Genomic DNA, 13,495 nt, shown 5'->3' with positions numbered 1-13,495 from the left:
ATCATAGCATATATGTATGTACCGTGTGTACATTTAAGTTCTTTAATCTACGTGTTTACTTGTTAATTCTAAAAAACATAGTCATGTATGATTTTTTATTATTGCCAGTAGCAAATACAAGTCAAATACAAAGAATCTATGCCTACACATGTGGTATCTGAAAGCTGGTTAAACTAACGTCTTGAATGTAAGTGAAATATGTATTAAATTAATAATTTCAGTTACAATCACATGCACTTATTTTTAACGAAATCCTTCAAGAAGTTACAGTCTAACAAAGAGGGATTGTACAAAGAAGGATTGTATAAGCTTTTCGTACTATAATTAGATAATGTTAAAATATAATAATAGAAAAATGCAACTCTTTATTATCTGCGAATACGGGTAGCAGCAAACAGTTCTACCTTTACAATCATTTCCACACTATGCTCATTAAGCTGCGAATTAAATTGCGAAAATCCACCTTGCGATTCAAGAGGACAAAGTGCATTTAATTTTCAACGTAGGTACGTATGACGGGCGGACTACTATAACAATGTAATGTCCAATGGGAACCGAGCAATGCCGAAATATATGATAAGATAACGATCGCACTTGTATTGCAGAATTTTATCATTTTAATTTCTCAGTATTGATACATTTATATTAATACAACTTTTATTATCTTCACTTTGGTGTGTGGATGGGTTAGCCAGTTTATAAACCCATGGAAGGGACCTTTTCACAGAATTTGGCATGTATTGAAGTTTGTCATTAAATGCTTTATATTGATAAATGTTAACATTGGATCTAAAAAGCTCCAGTATAAAACAAGAATAAAATTAACGCAAGAAAAAAGTAACCCTCAAATCGGCTTGAACCACTGACCCCTGGAGTAAAAGTCTAACGCGTAAACCTATTTGCCATCCATGCTCATACAATGAGTGATGTATTTTATACTTTATATAAGCAATCCTCGTATTGCCACAAAAGATAACACACAACGACAGAACTCTCCAAATTATTCAATCGTTTTGCATTGCAACGCTTCATAATTTTCAGGTTTGTAAATCGTCAAAAGATGCATATAATGGATATTTTAGAGCATGGTAAATGTTTCCTCCCAAATATCATAACTACAACGAGACTTTGCTTATCTGACTTTTTGTTTTAATTTTGTTACTGTACCAGAGCGCGAACTAAATACAAAAAGGTCAGCAATTTATTTTAAGCTTATTTTGCAAGCTGACTTGTTTGCCATTCATCGATGTCCCTATCAACAGGTGTTATTTTAATTTAGCAATTTACATTTGGGTATTCATTCATATTTACCATGGCTCTTTATATACACGATCACCATGACCTCTATGACCGACGTAGTTTCCTAATCGAAACTTGAAAAATTGACACTTTTCATTTTCCGCCACCGCAATCACCGTTTAAGCACCTTTTTCATGTAAGTAGCATATTAATTGTATCTCTAACTCTTTCCGTGTGAAAACTCTATGCATTTAAAGGCATGCTTTATATCCCCAGCAGGTTTGAATGTAAGTTTTTCAAGCATTTTTAAATTACAGAAAGTGCTAATATAGCATAGAATCTAGAATAAATTGCAAATACGGTAATTAAATAAAGTTAATCTTGAACAAATTAGAATGTGTGACATAAACATGTAAGAGTCATTTATTTAGTCGGTATTCTTAGGTTTAATTTATGTATAAGATTTGTATTTGATACATTATTTGTAAAAATGCAAAATGTGTGTTGTATGTTTCTTTAAATTGCAAGATAAATTTGCGATTATATTGACTCATAGGACACAATTGACCAGTCGCCAACTCCGCCCACATTTTGTCGATCAGCCAATCAGATATCGGTTTTTCACACACCCCTCAGCAACGCTTATCTGGCCGCCATTTTGTCCGACAAACAAAGCGTGTTGTACATATGGAATGGACGTAATTCTTAAGAGTTTACACAGATTTTATATCAAATGCATGATCATTACTGTTCGATCATTATTCAAAATTGTAGGTGCTATACATACTTTATAATAGGTTATTATTTTATCTTTATTTCTTGAACATATGAACGAGTAATGAGAAAACAAACACAATAAATAGTTTTACCACACCAGGTGTGTGTTCTATAAAACGTGTTATACCGTTTGATGCACAATATTATTAAGAAGTTTGGGCAACATAATTGTCACACGTGCTTATTAATCTCAGCATAATTGTCGATGATTAATAAATAACAGTATGTTGCGTGGATCTCAGAATGAATGAACATTAAGGCATTGTTAGGTACTGTACACAAGAAAAGAAAACAATTTAATTACTTAAATGATTTCCAATTATATATTTATTTTCTGTGGATCATAAACAAGGGAAATCATTATAAATTGTTAACTTAAATATTGTTTTAACTAAAGTAAAAACAACAAAAAGGTGATTTCAACGCGGCTTAGCCAGCTTAAAGCGACTTCAAGTGTAAAATGTACGGCTTATATTACAACAACAACATTTCTTATACAACATATATTGATACGGGGAGAAATGTGAAAATTGCAATTAACATATAAGGGCCATCTTGTTATAAATAAGCAAATGCATAATATGCTAAATGTATTCAATTCGAATGTTCGTGAACAGCACCGTAATACCAACATTTCATTTTTTGATAGTGAAATGTAACAGGTTCGCATTAAACATAAATGTAATTAAATGCATATTAGACTATCTGTTAATGAAACCACGAAATCAGGCATGTATTAAATTATGGTTACAATCAAAATTTAATTTATATCTAAATAAAAAAAATCGGTGTCTTTTTAAAAATAACACAATAAAACAAAGATCTAAACATTTTTAATAAACAAAAAACCCATCATGATATGGATATGTCATTCACCCGATACGACTCGAGTTAGTCTGTTCAACAGGCCTTAGGTTAACGGAGTTAGCCTGTACGGACAGGCAATGGTATTACCATCATACCATTTGGTATGGGGTTAGCCTGTAGATAACCTGGATAAAAGATCTATAAATAAAATGTTTATTTATAGATAACGAAGGAAAAGGTATTAGGTCACGGTATCTCGATCTCTCGATTATTTATTGAAAATGATGAAGAAAAACGCCTTTTTAGGTCTTAAACCAATACAAATGGAGATATTGGTTATAAATTTATATTTTAATCAATGAACTTGGTCTTGAACTTAATAAATATGTGAAGTATGGAATGCAAATATTTATTTTATTCAAGGAATTTAGAACATTTTAAGATTAAATATATTGCACACTGACAGTGAATAGATTAATCATTTTGAAAACACTAGGGATTTGTTTATAGTTTAATTATATTTAAGTATGAAATACCAAAAATAATAATCAAATTATTGTAAACAAAACAGGGTTTTATTCAATCAATTATTTATGTATTAATGTATTTATTTATGTATTAATGTATTTTTTTTATGTATTTATTTATTTATTCATTCATGCGTTCATTCATGCGTTTATTCATTCGTTCATGTATTTCTTTCTTTCTTTCTTTATTCATTCATCTATTTATTTATTTATCTATCTATTTATCTATTCATTCCGTTTGTGCGTAAGTGGGCTTGTTCATTGGTTTATTGGTTCGTTCGTTCGTTCGTTCGTAATGTCTTTCAGTCAGTCAGTCAGTCAGTCAGTCAGTCAGTCAGTCAGTCAGTCAGTCAGTCAGTCAGTCAGTCAGTCAGTCAGTCAGTCAGTCAGTCAGTCAGTCAGTCAGTCAGTCAGTCAGTCAGTCAGTCAGTCAGTCAGTCAGTCAGTCAGTCAGTCAGTCAGTCAGTCAGTCAGTCAGTCAGTCAGTCAGTCAGTTCAGTCAGTCAGTCAGTCAGTAGTCACTCAGTCAGTCAGCGAGCGAGCGGGCCGGCCTGTCGGTCGGTCGTTCGTGCGCTCGTTTGTTATTTTGTTCGTTCGTTCATGCGTCCGTCAATTTGTTCGTTTGTGCGTTCGAGCTTTTCTGCGTTCGTCATCATCATCATCTTCATCATCATAATCATCATCATCATCAACAACAACACCATCATCATTATCATCATCATCATTATCATCATTTTTTTTTTCATTTCTTTATATATTTTGTATTATTTGTACTGTATTATATTAAATGCATATTATGTTAATGCTGCCACGTTTAAACAAAATGCATGTTGAATGAAGTTACAAAAATCGATTGGTGATATCGTCACATAGCAGGAGGAAGGGTGCCTTGGGTACTTTATGACATCTCATACCGACATGGTAATTGATGTCGGTGTGTCATACTACATTGTCCTGTTTATTGGACCCTTAATGCGATAAATCCGCTTTTAGTAATGGTGATAACTGTAATTTCTATTGCTTAAGAATACGAGACTGCGAAAACAAATGCCACAGGTTATTTATTTGACTCTTTCTTTGTTTCAATTTATATTAAAAGTATATTGATTATCTGAAGTGTGACTGTCTTTAGTTTGAAGATTTAATACGAAATTACATAAAAACTATAGTTGTTAATTTACTAAAGCAATTGACTCTTTAACATGTGTTTTTTTTTTATGAAACTACGATAATGGTAGCAAGAAGTATCCCTTTTTTAAAGATGCTCGGTACATATCCCGATCGTGAAAATTAAGGTTGAAATAAAACGTTATATTTAAATTACTGATTTTTTAAGTTTTAAGTCGCATATCAAACACATCAAATGTTTTATGTAGTGTATTGTATATTTACGTATGACAGTTTGAAGTCTTGCTGATATAATTTATAAATCATTAAAAAGGGCATATCATATTTCCCGTGCACTTTAATACACTTAATTATAGTATCTGCCGGGAAAGAAAACCATATAGGAAGTCTCAAGTAAATGAGTGCAAAAGTGTAATCAAACTAAACACTTGTGTGCGTACATATAACTTGAACTACATTAAGCACTGTTATATGCGTCCTCATATCAGTCATATGGCATATTATGTATGTAGCATACGTCTGTTCTCAAAAATTGAACTATATGGCATTTAAGTATTTCATTTAGACGCAGTTGTCTTTCCACACATTCTAATCACACATGTATGACTACTTGCGTTTCTTAATTGGACAATCTAACCTGTACTTTACGACAGAAAATTTAAGTCAGTCTAATATATAACGGAGCCGGTCGATGTCTGATCTATATAAATGAACTTGACGCTCAAATGGATAAGATTTAGGGATCACAACCAATTTAAGTCAGACTAATAGCCGGCCGATGTCTTATCTATATCAGATAACTTTACGCTCAAATAGATAAGAAAGGGATCACCACAGCAGGTTGCTAATACACAGTGTAGACTTCCGCTGTTTTATTGTTGAAACATGTTTGTTTAGAAAGCATGGCCAAAATAATATGGAATCCAATTTTGAAATAAAAAATCGTCTGAAAATAGCGCCGTTGACTTGTGACTAGATGACATCAAAGAAGTGATTTTCTAGACACCTGGAGACGACTGAGGACGACACATACAATTAAGTAAATAATAAAACAACTAATAAGCATCCTATGGAGGCAGATGATATCTTACTTAAAAGTCAACAGATAAGTTGAGGCTAAAAATCGTATTTTATAAAAGAATATAATTGCATCTCTGCCCAATTAGATGTCTTGCAAGCGAATGTTTATTTCAAATGTAGTATGTGCTGTGATAGAAACCAACTTTGCGCATAAATTATAAAGCTATTTAATAACGCGCCTTGAACGTTTTCTCGTCTGTGAGAGTTTAAACTTGTATTATACTGTGAAAAGCACCCATGGTACTTCACCGATGTTATTTCTATTTAATTTTAGTAATTTACACTATTTCAATTTAGAACGTTTTTTTTTAATTTTATTTGATTTTGTATGTTTGTCACAACAATATATTTAAAAAGAAATTTAATACATTTAATTAACTTAAAAAAGCTAAAAGGTTGAACACAAAATAAGTAAATAAATTATTAAATACATCAAAAAATGAATAATGAATAAATGGCTGGCTGGCTGGCTGGCTGGCTGGCTGGCTGGCTGGCTGGCTGGCTGGCTGGCTGGCTGGCTGGCTGGCTGGCTGGCTGGCTGGCTGGCTGGATGGATGGGAGGGAGGGAGGGAGGAAGTAAGGAATGAAGGAAGGGAGGGAGGGTGTGAGTGGGAGGGAGGGACGGAGGGAGGAACGGAGGGAGGAACGGAGGGAGGAACGGAGGGAGGAACGGAGGAAGGGACGGAGGGAGGGAGAGAGTGAGGGAGGTAGGGAGGGAGGGAGGGAGGAAGAAAGGAAGGAAGGAAGGGAGGGAAGGAGGGAGGGAAGGAAGGATGGAAGGAAGGAAGGATGGAAGGAAGGAAGGTTGGATCGATGGATGGATAGATGGATGGATGGATGGATGGATGGATGGATGGATGGATGGATGGATGGATGGATGGATGGATGGATGGATGGATGGATGGATGGATGGAAGAACAAACGAACGAACTCATGAACAAACGAACGAACCAATGAACAAACGCACGAACGCACAAAGAAACGGAAAAAAACGGACGGACGAAGGGTTGAAAGATTAAAGCGGGTATATACGATTTTTTTATATGTGTTTAATTGTAATATATTGATAAAATATGTTACAATAACACAAAATAGGCCAGAAAAAATATACATTAAAGCCGAATTTCATAAAATGCAGCAAAGACAAATTAGCGCCCCGAGCCGATAGTGACGTACATATTTTCCTACAATAACCGAAGCATTCGTCTTTGTATTAGGATCGGAGATAGTGTTCGTGTGTCGTATGAATAGATATCGTTGAAGAATTTCAAATAAATCGTTAAACTAAGTTTAGATGCACATCGTACATGTATGGTATACATGCTGGCGAATTCGGCTGTACAGCCGTTTTCAATTTCAGAATTAAATATCTGGCTTATTTCGCATTTTTCGACACATGTTCTTCTTAACTTTTATTTTAATTTATATTGAAATATATATATAATAAGTTTTTTACACAGTTTATTTAAATTCATAAATATTTGACTAAATCGTATATACCCGCTTTAATGAATGAATGAACGAATAAATAATTAAATAAAAACAAAATACAAAACAAAAATGTTTAAAACACAAATACATAAATGAATGAATAAATGCATGAACGAACGAACGAATGAATGATCGAACGAACGAACGAAGGCACAAACGAAAAAAAGAATTAACCAAAGAACAAACCAAAAAAGAACGAAATAACAAAAGAACAAACAAACGAACAAACAAACGAACGATCCGATGAACGAACCAAAGAACGAACGAACCAACCAACAAACAAACAATAAACAAACGCACGAACGCACAAACGAACAAACAAACGGATGGACGAACTGACGAACGGATGGAAGGATAAATGACTGAATGAATTAATAATTAGATAAATATATGGGTAAATAATTAAAAAAAAAAAAAAAAAATTACGTTCATACTTTTTGTTTCTTATTATTTTTGCTATTGCATACTTAAATATAATTTAACTACATGTATCAACAAATGCATAGTGTTTTTCAATATTATGAATCTATTGTACATTTCACAGGTATTACAAATAAACCACGCGGTAACAAGATAGATTCACTTTAGCATTTATTATATTCAATCTTTAAATGTTCTAAATTCCTTGAATAAAATAAATATTTGCATTCCATATTTCACATATTTATTAAGTTCAAGACCTAAAAAGGCGTTTATCTTCATTATTTTCAATAAATAATCGAGAGATCGAGATACCGTGAACTTATCCCTTTTCCTTCGAGTAAACAGCGATGTAAATAAACTGATTGTTTGTAAACACAATTATCTTGGAGGACACTGCATTTTGAGCTCAAAACAATTTGTATTGCTCATTTTTGTATGCGTATGTCCAATAGCATATACTTTGTTTTTTGATAACCTTTATTAATATTTAAAAATCGGTAAATTATTACGGATCCTCACCTTTATACAGCCTTTAACACAAAGATGGGACCCAAGAGAGGTAGAGGTGCAGCAAAGAAGAGCCGAAAAGAGACAGTCATAGGCCAAGTGGCTGAAATGCCGAGGTCTCCAACACCACCGCCGTCAGAAGATGAAGAAATACTGGTTCCAGAGCCAGAGCAGCCACAGCCTCACCCTGCAGGGGATCATCTCCCAGTCATCACACCTGTTCCAGCAGCAGCCGCCAGCAAAAAGCGTACGTACAAACCATACTACTATGCAACACTAACAGAAGCGCAAAAAGAAGAGGTCATTGGCTAAAAGACACTCATTCCATCAAATCAAAGAGACTGACAGATTATAAAGACCCGCAGAACAAAGTGAAGCTATTGGAGGAAAAAGCTGCTGACATGGGTGTTGCGGTTGCAGCCCTAAAAACCTTTTACAAGTCCAACCGTACCCAGATGAGCCGCCTAAAGTGGACTGTGGGGAAGTCGGGTTAGGGTACTGAGACAGTCGAGGACATGTCTGCCACGGATAAATGGGTCTGGGAGTGGTTCTCCTTCCTCAAAGACCACATCGAAAGCGTGGAACGCAGAAAGGTGGTGAGCATCCGTGGTAGAGGTAGAGAACCAACGGAAGTCATCATTCAGTCAGACTCTGGGTCAGCGTTCCAGCCTACAGAGCCACCCTCTCATAGACTCTCAACAGAGAGTGTTGACTTGAAGAGAAGTCTGATGGAGTTTATGTCTGACAAGAAAGGTGGTCCCTCCAGCTTTGCCAGACATATAGATGAGAGTCTGACCCAGCTTCCTGGGGACATCAAACGAGCCACACAGATCAAGCTTATGGAAGTGCTACACGAAGGACAGAGGCTGAAGAGTGTTATGGGATGTTTCAGCAGATGCCCACCTTCCCACAGCAGCAGCAACAGGTCGCCCCAATCCAGCCAATCCAGCCACAACGTCAGTCGTACCTATCAAGCTCCACCAGTTGGCAATGCCCCTAAAGAATGGTGTCAAAGAGTCACCAGTGGCAGCCTTCATCATCACTGTGGTCGACACAGCATATGCTAGGTCAACAGCACATCAGTGTCTGGGGCTTCCAAGACTATCATTACATGAGCAGCCAGTACCCTGCCCTGTACCCACAACCATCATCACAAACTTCAAATAGCTATACCAACATCCTAGACCTGGACACGGGGGCAACTAGAGCCATGACACCCCTAGCAAGGTCATCACCTTCACTAACAGCTAACCGCTCCCAAGGTAGGTTGGTTTAAAACTTCATCTTTATATGCCTGTACAATTGCCGTGCACACTTCTGGAATCAGCTCTGATATTGTGGAGATACCACATCTGAATTCATATGCCAGTGACCTGTAGTTGCCCCCAGTGGCCAGATGTCTCAAGGTGATTGCCAGCTTGAGGCCAGCTGACAGAGGATGCCTGTAATTAGTCTGCTGCTTCTGGATGACTGGTGCCACTCTTTCCAGGATATCATCAAACACCTCAGGGTTTAATCTTATGAAGTTTCTGAAGACACCAGGGTCTTCTAATATGAGTTTTGTGTCCAAGAGGCTAGCGTAATGACCATATTGCTGTCTTCTTTCTTCAGTTAGCCATGGCCTGGTCCAGCAGCGTCTGATACATGGTTTTCTACCTCTTGCTGGTATATCAACCTCTCCTTGTCTTTGCTGTTCTTCCTCCCTCTCATCTGCCTCAAGGAATAGAATATAGTTATACAACAGAGAGACAAACGTCAGGTCTTGTTCGGATAGATCATGCTCTGATACATCTGGAACCTCTGGATCCTGTTGTTCTGCCATCGTGTTCTGGAGTCAAAGATGCAATGATTTTGTGTATCTGCTGCATCTTTATATAGGCTCTGAATCAAAAGCGAGATAAAAATCGGTAATCTCGACATTTTCCAATACGTAACAGAGCGTAAAAATGCACAACAAAGCTTGATTGTCGTATCAGAGCCTGATTTAAAGCGTCATCATCGCATCAAAGCGAAATGAAGCGTAATAAAGCTTATCAAAGCGTGATTTCAAGCGTAACAAAGCCTGATCAAAGCGGGATCAAAGCGGAATCAAAGCGTGAGGAATCGTAACAAGTCGGGAAATAGTTTGTCCTCAAAGCGTCAACCAATTCGTATGAGAGCGTATCAGAGCTTACCAGAGCGTAATAGATCGAGATATTTTTGAAAAAGTGAACAAAAATGACGGCGCTTTACTCGCCGATTCAAAGCGCGGCATTCGCCGTTGGTGTGAACTAGGCAATACTAAGTGTGATTTATCGTTCGATAATTGAGTGTATAACTTTCAAAGTTGGACCAGTTCTTAGCAGACAGACGATTGTGCATACTTAGCGCGCTTTATTGTTGGATTATCGAGTATTTAATTTTCAAAATCAGACCAGTGCTTAGCAGACAGACGGGCGTACATACTTAACTTGCGCTTTGTAGTTTGATTATTTAGTGTACCATTTTCAAAAGGGAACGCGTGCTGAGCAGACAGGCGGCAGTACAGACTTAGTGTGATTTATTATTAAGATATGTTTTCACTGTTTTTGCATTCAAAGTTATTTAGAATAATGATACTCTGATTTTGAAGAAATACTCGTTTCACATATCATAGTGTCAAGGTCGTTTTAGTGATCCTGAGACCTCCAACCCACGAACCAAAAGTCTCAAACAGCGAGTCAGTGGCAGCAATATTGTCCAATGTTGTCCATGGGTAACAGAAGTTTAAGGAGGTAAGAACATCTTTACTTAACTAAACTTTTTATAAGTATGTAGTGAAATCAACGCAAAATGAAATCGCACGTGAATAATTATTAAAAACAGACAGATAGTGTGTTGAATAAAATATTAGACACTACAGATGATAACATTTAAATACAAAAGCATATTTTAATGCAACTTTATAAACATATACTAGACTTTGAAATAAAACAGTTGTTTGAAAAAATAATCCACCCTTTTGTAGGTTTATTGTGCTCTTTGTGTATTCTTCACATGTGCAGATCAGTGCGTTCAGAAGTCGGTACTGCTCCTTGGGTACTTGACTAGACTGTCAATAATATACGTAATAACAAACGAAAATTGATTTTTTGCTTAAACATCTCTTAGTGTTAAGTCAATGAGATTAAACATTCTAATTTCAGAATAATTTTACATTTTGTTTGTATTTCAGACTGCGAGTAGGCTTAAGCACAATGAGAGGGGGTAAACACAGAAAATTCTGCTCGCCTGAAGTCTGCTGTCCACAATGCTCTGGTGATGGTCAGCATTGAAGGACCAGACAATGAGGCAGTGGACTTAGTTATTTTATAATATAAAATATGACTTTAGTATAATAAATTGAGGAAAAGTAAATAAACAATAAAATAAATTTTAATGCTTTCATAGCTCTAAATTAGTGTGTATTTTATATAGGAACATGTAGAAAAAAGTGGTTAAATAGCTCCTAAGTATAGTGTTTTGTGATTAAGAAAATGTAGAGAAAAAAAGAAAGCTTAATGGGCAACCTTTTGAATCAACCCCCATTCCGCCATGTCTTGCCGCTGTGCTTGACCAAAATCCTGGGGAAATGCTTGCATACATGACTTCTGTATATACAATTATTTAGAATGATGATATTTCTGACTTTCAAGAAATACTGTATTTCACATATCATCCATGTAGGCCTACATGACTTTTGTATATCAATCTGTATTTATGATTTAAATGAAATTTCATACCTACCATAGTTAATTTTTGTTAATCATTCACATTTGTAAGTGTTGTTTGTAAAAATCTCCTCTACGCTTCTACTCTTTATTTACAGCCAATGCAAAACTGAAATGCATTTTATGTTAAGTATACTCTCAAATACAAGCATTTAAATATCATTAGTATCGCAAAAAAATTGTTTTTAGTACATTTTCCCTATCGCTTTAATTCCTGAACATACATCTGCTATATGTGTACCTGTAGACACGATAGATTTTTGTCCCCTACCGGTTTCACCGGAGGGGACTTATGGTTTTCGCTCTGTGTGTCCGTAGGTCCGTCAGTCTGTCACACTTTTCTGGATCCGGCGATAACTTTAAAAGTTCTAAATATTTTTTCATGAAACTTGAAACATGGATAGATGGCAATATGGACATTATGCACGTCATTTCATTTTGTTCGTTTGTAAAAAATTCTGGTTGCTATGGCAACAAAACCAAAAAATAAAAATAAAAACGATTCTGACAATGGTGGAATTTCTGACAATGGTGGAGCCGGTAGGGGACCTAGTCCATATAAACGGACTCCCAGAGCCTTTGATAATTTTTTCTATGGCGGCTATGGCAGTCCATATGTACCCCTTCATAAACATGGGTGCAGTTCAGCGCAGCGAATCCGTGCGCTTCACTAAACAGACGTCGTTCGAGACAAATTGAGGAAAATAATGAATAAACTTCATAAACATGTTAAATTTACCTGAATGGCAACCTACGGATGTTATCCTTTGCATGCACCCTTTAAAAACACGACGATGTTTCAACACACTTTTCTCGCTGACATGTTTATGTTTAAATTTGAAACAGTGTATTCTGTATCGAATACCACATCGTTATCGACTTTATAGGCTGGAGCACATAACCCGACGTGCAAAAGATTGGTGTGCTGCGACCTAACCAAAAGTGGGTCAATTATCCAATATGGCGGATACAGCGTACAAAATAAAACCTAAGTCAATAAAATCAATCATTTCTTGCTTTAATGGTACCATTTAGATAAGTTTGTGGTTTAGATAGGTAAACTTTAATAAGTTCTTGCAGTTTCAGTGTTCCTTAACCCTTGCATTGTTGATAACATTTTGCACCCATGGACAAGAGTGAGCGCATTGCAACTCTCAGCCTAAGCTGATAGTTCAATTATTGCAACTAGTAGGGGACCATATTGTTTGACAATAGTCTTGTTGTCAATAAATTTTCAAGAGTAAAGTTGAAGAATATTTCAATTAATTTTTGATTGATCAATTTAATTGAATTTGACAACAGTTGTTGCCTAAGCTGTAAAGAATATTTAAATATACATATCTTTACTTTTTCTTCTTGATTTTCATAAAATACACTGGGACATAGAAATAGTTATAAGTTAAAAATAACCATATTGAGTAAGTTCAATCAGGCATTACTATACTTAAAGCTAAAAAATATTAAATATCACGCCCATTTAATTGATATATATATTGTATAAACCTTTCTTGAAAATATATAAGTACATAATTTTGCTATTTCAAGAGCTTGCTTCAATGTTGTAATATGTTCTTTTTATGCAGTCAGCATGCTGATTTTTAGACGAAAATAAATGCCAGACAGATGAATTTATATGTTTATTTCTATATTGATACCACTGTATAGCAATTGATGTTCCCTGCAAAGGGCTGAAAAAAAAGGGTTTAGGCATCAAGCAACTGTCAGAGATAATCAGGTACCTGCTGTGGCTAATGGTTATTTCATTGGTCTGCGGTCATTAAATTACAT

At 35.7% G+C, this 13,495-nt stretch overlaps 1 pseudogene; it reads left to right on the top strand.

Moving 5' to 3' along the window:
• The first annotated feature begins 7,996 nt into the window (after positions 1–7,996).
• Positions 7,997–8,473, top strand: LOC127878599 (uncharacterized; annotated as a pseudogene).
• Positions 8,474–13,495: the final 5,022 nt, after the last annotated feature.

Source organism: Dreissena polymorpha, chromosome 4 (genome assembly GCF_020536995.1).
Source record: "Dreissena polymorpha isolate Duluth1 chromosome 4, UMN_Dpol_1.0, whole genome shotgun sequence".
Classification (NCBI taxonomy): Eukaryota; Metazoa; Mollusca; class Bivalvia; order Myida; family Dreissenidae; genus Dreissena; species Dreissena polymorpha.
Note: the sequence above shows the minus strand (reverse complement) of the source record. Positions and strands in the feature narration are given on the sequence as shown.